At 49.6% G+C, this 10118-nt stretch overlaps 1 long non-coding RNA gene across 1 annotated transcript in view; it reads right to left on the reverse strand.

Annotated features, from left to right (window-relative positions):
• LOC121063007 overlaps positions 1-9745 on the reverse strand; it is a 29262-nt gene extending 19517 nt beyond the window's left edge. Inside the window, exons 1-2 of the long non-coding RNA XR_005815782.1 lie at positions 9666-9745; positions 1636-1680 (exon numbers count right to left, since the gene is read on the reverse strand). This is a non-coding gene — a long non-coding RNA (uncharacterized LOC121063007). The remainder of the gene's footprint in view (positions 1-1635; positions 1681-9665) is intronic.
• Between the last annotated feature and the right edge of the window lie 373 nt (positions 9746-10118).

The raw sequence follows: 10118 nt of genomic DNA on the forward strand, positions 1-10118 counted from the left end.
TGCACGAGGACCTTGAATGCTACCAAGGACTCGATGGGAAACTGCTCAAGACTTGAGATCCCCAGGGCAGATCTCTGGTCCACCCTACCATCTAACTGGGGAGGCACTTGTGCACTTGTTCAATTAGCTATACCCTTCACCCTGGCATTTGAAAGAGAAACATCACAAATACCCAGAAGAAGTAAAAGAAGCTTAGGAGTATCATTCAATGATAGAGTGTACATAGATTCTATTGGGGTGCCTAGAGGAGTTCCCGATGAACAGAAAGCCAGGAATCAAATTGCTGCAGGGTTTGAGTCACTGTTCTGGTGGGTAACAATCAATAAGAATGTGGATTGGATTAATTATATTTACTATAATCAGCAGAGATTCATAAATTATACAAGGGATTGCGATAAGAGGAATCGCTGAACAACTAGATGCCACCAGCAAAATGGCTTGGGAAAACAGAATAGCATTAGGTATGATGCTCGCAGAGAAAGGAGGTGTGTGTGTGTGTGATACTGAGCAACCATTGTTGCACTTTTATACCCAACAATACTGCCCCGGATGGCACAGTAACTAGAGCATTGCAAGGGCTTACCACCCTTGCCAGTGAATTGGCAGAAAACTTAGGAACAGGCACTTCCATCACCGGACGGTTGGAATCTTGGTTTGGTAAATGGAAAGGGATGGTAGTGTCCATATTTGCATCCTTGATCGTAGTAGCAGGAGTTCTGACAGCCATTGGTTGTTGCATTATCCCCTGTGTAAGAGGACTAGTACAGTGGTTAATTGAAACTGCACTATTGAAACAAATGACCATGGAGCCACCACCTTACTCAAATAAGGTAATGATATTAGAGGAGATGGAAAGCAAAGAAAGTGAAGAAGAGGAAGATATCTACCAAATTACACCTTAGAGAAAAGTTTTGCAAAAATCAACAATTTATAAAGAAGAAAAGGGGGGAATTGTGGGAATAAAAATGTTGTTTTTGCACAGAGTTACATTGTTTAAAGGTAAGGAATGGGGTATTGAGATATGCTTGCAGTGATAAGAAAACTTAGCAGGTGACCTTGTAAAATGCAGACAACCAGACTCCTTAGAACAATTAGGTGAAAATCACGGTGTCAAGTCAAGTCAGATAAGTGAAGAAACATTACCACTTCAAACAGTAAAAAAGTCAAAAGATATTTGAAATTTAACAGGTCAGCAACTGAAGGCCACGTATTGTCTGTGAAGCATCGGATAGGTTGTGAACCTGGATTACCCAGTCAATGGGGAAACAGGGGAGGGTCCCGGTCATCGAGAAAGAAAGTATATAAACCGTACTATGTGACTAGTAGGTGCGCTCCTGCTTGTGGGAGTCCCGCCATTGCAATCGCGGATAAATTACTACTTCACTGCGATCCTCGCCTGAGCCTAAGTTATTGGCTACGGAGTGTTTCTCACACTGCTTCACCATGGTCCTCACCACAGGCCGCAGGGGACTTCTGCTCCGGCGCCTGGAGCACCTCTCCCCCTCCTTCTTCACTGACCTTGGCACCTGCAAGGCTGTTTCTCACTCCTCTCACTCTCCCAGTTGCTGTGTAGCAGCGTGTTTTTTTTTTTTTTTTTTTTCCCTGTCTTAAATGTGCTCTCACAGATGCGTAAACAACATCGCTTATTGGCTCGGCTCTGGTCAGCACCGGGGCCCTTACCTAACATGGGGCAGCTTCTAGATCCTTCTCACAGAAGCCACTCCTATGGCCCCCTGCTACCAAAACCTTGCCACATAAACCCACTACAGTGAGTGACACTGAAAGCCCAGATCCTAAAGACACTGAAGCCAAATTTTTGGCTGGGCAGCATCCCCTCTGTGTACTGCTTTGGGTTTCTGTTGCCTCCCTCCACCACAATACCCATCCTCCCTGTGTGTAGCTGTCTTTTTGGCTTTTTCCTTACTTGCTGGCTTTCAGCTGGGTTTTGAGGAAGAGTACAGGGGTTATTGCACTGGGGAATCACAGCCGCAGTTGCAGTGGGCTGTGCTGGAGCCTGTGCTGGGAACTTTTGCTTCCCTTCACAGACATTACCCTGGTGAAGGCAGCAGATCCTTTCAGGTTTTTTGTTTGTTTGTTTGTTTTATTTATTTATTTTCTTCAAATTTCCTGTCTTCAGGAGGAAATGAAAGCACTGCCCTTCTGGCACTGGTAGCTTTTCCTTTGGTCTCCAGACCTCGGTCAGCTCTTAGGTCTCTTGTAGGCTTCCAGGCAGCCCCACAGAGGAGGAAGCACTGCAGGGGTGAAGCAGGTCTGGAGGTCACCCATCAAGTCTTTACCACAGCTTAAGAACTTCTGCATTTGTAGGATCGTGATGAAAAAGTGCAGACAAAAAGGGTATCTGCTGCAGAGCTTCATCCTGGAGCAGCAGACACAACTGAAATCCCACACTCCCCACTTAGCTGAAGTAATTTGGTGCAGCCCTGCTGGTGTTTCTGAAGCTGCTTCGTGCTGGAGGATGCTGGACCAGATGTCATGAGAGGTCCCTTCCAACCTAAACCATTCCCTGATTGTACGTTCTTGCCTGGCAGCAGCAGATGAGGGACGCGGATGGTGTCACTCCTGTTCCTTAGCCCCTGGCCTGCTGGTTGGCTTGGGGCCACTCAGCACCACAGCCAAAGCAGGATCCAGCCTCCAGGGACCCAAGATGTGGGGAAGAGCAAGGCCAGTGCCTGCTGCCCATGGCAGCCCGTCACCTCTCACAGGTGCCATGCAGAGGCAGGAAGCATTCTCTTGATGAAAACCACCCAGGAAGAAAATCCCAGAACCTTTAGCCTACAGACAGAGCCACTCCAGGACCTGGGCTGGAAGCTGAGCTCAGGAAAACATCATGGCAATGGGGTGACATTCTGAGGCAAGGGGAATTGCTGGTCTCTCGATGTCCTCAGCTCAGAGGTAGAGTCAATAGCCAGGGGTGATGGGGATGGGTTAGCAGAGCAGGGTAATAGTTAGCCTGGGGATATGGGGTGGGGGGGGGGGGCGGGGAGTTGTCTCTGATGCTGTGGCTGTGCAGGCACACAGGCTGCACAGCCAAATATTTCCCCCCTGGGTCAAACCCTCCTGGATCTGTAAATCTCACCATCCAGAGCAATGCAGCCACATCTGTGCCAAATTGCTGCTCTGCAGCCTTTGGGGCCAGCGACACACAGGGCAAAGGGATGGGGAAGCCTCTGGCCATGGGGACGCACCAGAGCCCAACGCCATCCATTTTGTCTTCGCCTCTGCCCCGATCCCAAAGCCCCAGGCACGTCCCCGGCTGTCAGCACATGCCAACACAAGCACTGTCCGGGAGCCCAGCCATGCTGCAGCGAGCCAGAAGGGCTTCTCGCCTGCCCTGCTTGTGGTCCAGTGGTCATGGCGGCAGGTCAGTGGGTTTGGCCAAGGCGTGCTGCCCTGAGCCGCATGCTGCTCACCAGCTCCCGACAGCTCCCTCGGTTTCTGTTCCCCAGCCACCCTTCTTTCATTTTCTATGTGTTCTTTTTTAAAAACTATAAATAGCCCCAAGAGGGATTTTCCATCCTCAAGGAGGAAGAGGCAATTATTCCTTCCCAAAGGAAGTGTCCAGGAAGCCTGGAGGACCCTTCTCACCCAAGAACAAACCATGCCCAACAACAGCCCCGGACAGGAAACATCGGAGGCAGCAAACGGAGCTGATGCTGCCAGGAGCAAGGCTTCCGAGCACTTTGCTGTTAGTTCATTAACATGCCTAGCAGCTCCTTGCACGGCCCCGCTCCTCCACTCTAGCTGTTTGCGGACCCTGGCACACGTGTCCGAGTGTGGCGGGGCTCTGGAGGCCTGGGTTTGCCCCGAGAGCAAAGTGGCAGGCTGCTGACAGGCTGCAGAGGTGCCAGAGCCAGTAGAAAACTCAGAAAACTTCTGCACAAGGTTAGTATAGAGACCATGAAGTACTCTGGGGCTGAATTCAAACAAGCACATACAAACCTGGAAAGACATCTGAGCTGGCAGAAGATCTTAGCCAAGCACACACATTCACCTGCACAGCCTCCATCCCTTCCTCCTTTATTTACACCCAGCACAAGGGCTTGCACATGGAGCTGGGGGCTTGCCCTCCTGCTAGCAGGCATGAGGACACATCTGGCTCACAAACCACAGTGTGATTAATCCCTAGCAAAGCTTCTGGGTTTAGCTTTGTGGCCACCCACAGTTCAAGGTGTTATGTGGGGTTATCCAGATGCCTCTCTTGCATTTATGGGGCGAGGGATGGATCTCCTAGGACTGGGGCAAAACCAGACGTGTGGGAAAGAAGGGCAATTCAAAAAATGGCAAAAAAGCAAGATGTCCCTGGCATGGAGGACCACCGTAGGTTGCTTGCTGGGCAGGTTTGGCCAAGTTCCCACCCCGCAGCCCCGCAGCAGGCAGCCCCAGGTCCCCAGCCCCCAGGCTTTGCTCTGAAGAAGGATTTTCTTTTCTTAGTCTCCTCTGCCAGAGGAAGGCATGTAACTCCTCGGAAGGCTGTTTTAAAGGTGGTGTTTGCCATCTAGTGGGAAAATAGGGTCTGGGCATCCTTCTTGACTGATCTGAGCCTGGGGAAGGATGGGGCTTGGGGCCTTGGCCCCTGCAGGAGCTCTGGGGAGAAGGAAATGAGGAGAGGTGCTGCTGCCTCAGCTTCCTGCACAGCTTTGCCCAGGCAGCTCACCTGGCCCTTTGCAGCCAGCCATAGATGCACAAGTGCAGACCAACAGCCCAAGCCCTTGAGGTTACTCCTGGCTGTGCTGGTGCCCTGTATATGTGGGGAGCTAAAGAAAGTGCTCTGGAGTAGGGAGAAAGCACCATGACCTGGTGACTTCCAGCCCAGCATCATCCTGGAGCACAAGATGCAGCTGGCAGGAGGTGAGCAGGTTGAGATGCTCCCTGGCCCTCCCCAGAGGATGCTCCCAAAGTGTTTCCTACTCTGCTTCAGTCTCTGTAGCTCTAGAGGCAGCTGGAGGAGAGGTGTGAACTCTTGCCTGGACACCGGGCCTGCTTTCAGTGAAAAAAAAAAAAAAGCTGGCAGGGAAACTCAGTGCTTGGTGAGCTCGTCCAAAGTGCTGCTGCTGGGCTGAGGAGGGAACAGCCATTTGCAGAGACCATCACAAGCAGCACTGCTTCGGTACAGCTAAGCTGCTGGTTTAGCCTCCCAGCACCTCTGTGTCCCTGTGTTTGGCGTTTCTAGGCCATGAAAGACAAAAAGCGTCCTGGAGGCAGAGAGGGTGGCAACCACAGCAAACAGGGGAAGAAACAACCCTTTTGTGGAGGGAGAAGCCTATAATAGGGCAGCAAGAAAAGGTGTCTCAGGCCTCTCCTCTCCCCACATTTGGGTGCCAGCATATCTGGCCTGCCAGGTGATGCCCAGCTTTCTCTTTCAGGAAAGAGAGCTGATGCTGGGCACAGAGTTTGCAGCTAGAAAGGGAGGCAGATGAAGAAAAGGTAGCATGGGTGAACTCTGGGGTCTCTAGTGTGCTAGGGGCTCATACCCTCTAGCAAGACCCCAGGCAGAGATATCCCACTTGCAGATGAGTTGAAATCTAGAGCCAAGGTAAATACCCAGCACTGGGTTTTTAAAGCATTTGTGTCTGGATTCACTGTGCCCCTGGGGCAGGATCCCTGCCCTGCTTCCCCTGCCCAGACAGTGTGAGACCAGGAGGGTGGAGATGCCCCTCTCTGCCCAGTGCAGGGGCTGAGTTTCTATTGATTCAGGCTCTGTCTCCTCATGCCAGCTGTTACCACTTCCTTGGGGACTGGGTGTGTGGGTCACACGCAGGACCTGTCCCCAAACACCATCCTCGCTCTGCCAACGGGCCTCCCATTGCCAGCTTTACGCACTCGGCCTCCCAGCTGTCCTCATAAATCAGTCCCTGCACAATGAGCATCTTTGACGCTCAGGATAGTATTTGGGTGTCCAAACGGTTCATCTGCCTATTCATTCATCTATCCATCTGTCCCTCCCTCCCTCTGCCCAGTCCTTGTATTCCCCTATACATCCGCGTGGTTCCTTCCCTCAAGCCAAGCATCCTTCCCTCCCCACTGATTCAGTCTGTGTATGTGTTCCTTCCTTTCTCCCTTGCCCCAGGAAATATACATGATTCATTCCCTCGTATTTCCTAGGATCTACCAGGGTTGCTTCTTTCTCTTTCCTGGAGGAAACAAGAAGAGAGCAGCAGGAGAGTGACGTGAGGGCTCTTTTGCAGACAACCTGCCTCCTCCTGTGCAAAGCACAGCCTGCCCTGGAAGTGATGGGGGAGAGGAGTCGGGGCTCGAGGGCCAGCCCAGACATTTGGCAGGACCTGCACCACCCATGAGACCTGGACACCGCTGCACAGCCTGTGACCCATCACAGTGACTGCAGCGAGGCAGGACTGGCAGCACCACTGCCTGCCCTGGATGTGTCCCGGCAGGGCTCCTGAAGGGATGAAAGACATGGACTCCTGATGGCTCTTGAACAGGAGACATTTATTGCCCTTTTTCACTACTACATATACTTTCCCTGTAGCCCCATGCACTGTCCACGCGCCCGAATCTGTCATATGATTGGTTAGAGACCCTCAGACACGCGCCTCGAGCCAGCCAGTAATTGGCCACTGCCCAAAGCTCATCTTTAACACTGTAGCCAATTTAATTTATCTCGACCTTGCTCAAGTTTTTGTTTCTACTGCTTATTTCCTCATTATCTCTAATTCAGGGACATGTGAAACAGCGCAAAGCCACCTGTGAATTCCTTTCCCATAATTCCCCCTTTTTTATTTTCAACCAACCATACGCTTTCTACAGATTTTTCTATCAAGCACTGCAGACGTTGCAATAAGCAAGGTACATTAAGCAACAGGGTGAAAATCACATGCAGAATTCCGATTGTAAAATAGCGTGCCTACTAGAATCTACATCAGTCAACAAGCCACTAAGCGCTAGGGATGTTGCTTTGCAGCGATGCTGCTTCTCACTCGCACAGCACAATCACACAATCACGCAAAGAGGCCTCTTGCACTTCTCATTCATACCATAAGAAAATATCACTTAAAATAATTTGTCCGCGGCTTCAGGAGGTCCTTGTCTACTCCCGTGGTGAGCGGCTGAGAGTGGAGACCCCTCCGAGGAAAAAGCTCGGGGTGCACCTAGGGGCGTCCGCTCCACAGTCGATCCCACAGCCGAGCAGAGCGGCTCCTGGTGCAAGGAAGGATGCTATTATAGTTTTGTATAATTACACCAAAGAGATGCATTGCAATAAGGAGCAAGTGTGGCATTGACCATTTGTTTCATGATTTGGTTTTTGCCCGCGCAATTGAACCTTACACATGCTGTTGCTGTTTCACATCCCAGGATATCTAATTCCTGTGGCTCTAGGGGCGCTTGCAGTAAGTAGACAGTCCACCCATCCCAGCTGTCTACCATGGCGCTCCCATTCTTTATTGCCAATTGTTGTCCGTGGCCCGTCTGGCTGCTCATTTCTGTCCAATCTTTGTTATCTGCCAGGATCCCCACCAAACATGTCATAAACGGGTCGTTAGCACTACCAGGGACAGGCACATTGCTTCTTGTCCCATCATGTTGGTGAGGGTGACCCAGATGTTGCGGCGGGGTTGGATGGAGACCCAAGGCTGGCAATAACCGATGACAGCAGCGATTGTGAGGAGGAGGCCAACCATGGCCTTGCTGGTACCCATCTTGGTCCGTGACCTGTGGAGACACAAGCATACCCTCGACCCCAAGTTATTAGAGGCTGGGGTCCCTCCCAAAGACCTTTATTTAATTTTTTTAGCATTACTAAGGCCTGCTCTGATTGTGGCACCTGTGACAGTGCGGAATTCATATTTTTGTAATGCTTTACTATGGGCGGTACCTCTTTGTGAGGAAAGGGTAATGATAGGTGATTCATTACGTGAAGTGCCTTTCCCAACCTGTTCTGTGGTGTTTCCTGGGTGTCTCCCCCTTTTTGTTTATTTAGCAGTGTTTTCAAGGTGCGATGTGTGCGCTCTACAAAGGCTTGACCCGTGGGGGAATGAGGAATGCCTGTGATGTGTTGGACACCCCAAGTTTGAAAAAAGGTTTGAAGGGAGTGACTAGTATAGGCGGGGCCATTGTCGGTTTTTATTTCCTCTGGGATGCCTAGCACTGCGAAAGCGACACGGAAGTGAGCCTGGACATGGTGACTAGTTTCACCCGCCGCAGCTGTCGCCCAAATAGCATGAGAGAAAGTATCTACCGATACGTGAACATATTTCAAGCGACCAAATTCTGGAATATGCATTACGTTGGTCTGCCATAACTGTAAGGACCGTAGACCTCTAGGGTTTACCATTAAAGACGGGGTCGAAACACGTTGTTGACAGTCAGGACATGTTTGGACAATTAATTTGGCGTCAGTGATCGATATAGCGAATTATTTCACCAAGACTTTGGCGGATTGATGGAAAAAGGCATGGGATAACCATGCTTGCTCCAGCACCTTAGGCACCGGGGCAGTCAGGGTCATATTAGTTAGCTGGTCAGCGCGTGCGTTACCCTCTGCAAAAATACCAGGTAACATGGTGTGGCTCCACATGTGAATAATACAATACGGGTGCACTCGCTGCGCCACCACAAATAACAGCTCTTTAAATTTTAGAAACAAGTTTTCCTTTGGGATATGTCTCAAATGTGCCCTCTCAATGCGCTGAGCGATACCTACAGCATATTGCGAGTCTGATACAATATTCAAAGGTACTGTTTTTTTTTTTTGGTTTGTTTGTTTCCTTTTTTTTCCTTTTTTTCCTCTTTTTTTCCCCTTTTTAATTTTTTTCTCTCTTTTTCTCTTTTTTTCTTTTTTTTCTTTTTTTGTTTGTTTGTTTTCTGGCTGCAATATCCTCGATCATTGCATTGATTCGTCGCAAATCATGCAGTAATCTTCATTTCCCGCTCTTCTTCTTGATGACAAACACTGATGAATTCCATGGGCTGTTTGTCGGAACAATATGTCCGTGTTGGAGTTGTTCTTGAACCAAGTCCTGCAGACTACTGCTCGGAAAAGAATCAATTGCGCAATTCTAGTTCCCTTTGGTATTGACAATGGTGGAGACGGTGTCCAAGCCATAGCTTGGATTTGTCCATTATAATCGGCATCTATTATCCCCGGCAAAACAAACAATCCGGTCAAAGTTGTACTTGATCGTCCTAGCAGCAATGCACTACAGTCATTCCCGATTGGTCCTTTGACGTTCAATGGAATTTTATGAACGTGACTACCCCACAAAGTGGCGTCTGTTACTGTGGAGACATCCACTCTGGCACTCCCTCTGGTTCTTGCTGAGAGGGTGTCCACGGTGGTAACCGTAGCAGTGTGGCTGCAGTGCGGAACCCTGCTCCACCATGGTACTCCATGGGCTGCAAGGGGACAGCCTGCTTTACCATGGTCCTCACCACAGGCCGCAGGGGACTTCTGCTCCGGCGCCTGGAGCACCTCTCCCCCTCCTTCTTCACTGACCTTGGCACCTGCAAGGCTGTTCCTCACTCCTCTCACTCTCCCAGCTGCTGTGAAGTGCAGCGTTTTTTTTTTTTCTCTCTCTCTCTCTTTTTTTTTTTTTTTTTTTTTTTTTTCCCCTGTCTTAAATATGCTCTTACAGAGGCACAAACAACATCGCTTATTGGTTTGGTCTGGTCACCAGCGGGGCCCTTACCTAACATGGGGCAGCTTTTAGATCCTTTTCACAGAAGCCACTCCTATGGCCCCCTGCTACCAAAACCTTGCCACATAAACCCGCTACATTGCACCCCTCGCCTCTGTGAAAAGCATATTTAAGAATAATCACAATATACTCTTACTTTATAATCATCACAATCTTCACTTACATCAGAAAGAAAAAGAATTCCCCACACCAAAATAAACATAACATTATCACAACACCGACGAGGTGGACAATTTACACACACACCACCCCTCATCCCTTCACCACACTAATATGAAACATATTCCTTACAATTACAACTTCCTTGAATTCTTCACAACTTTTACGTTCATAAAAACATCCAGTCCATGTTTTGCCCGTTACTTCTCTCGACTATCATCCTTATCTCAAATTCCTTGAGCCCCACGTTGGGCGAGTAAAAACCATAAGAAGTTATCACGGATT

Source organism: Cygnus olor (assembly GCF_009769625.2).
Source record: "Cygnus olor isolate bCygOlo1 chromosome W unlocalized genomic scaffold, bCygOlo1.pri.v2 SUPER_W6, whole genome shotgun sequence".
In the NCBI taxonomy this organism is placed as follows: Eukaryota; Metazoa; Chordata; class Aves; order Anseriformes; family Anatidae; genus Cygnus; species Cygnus olor.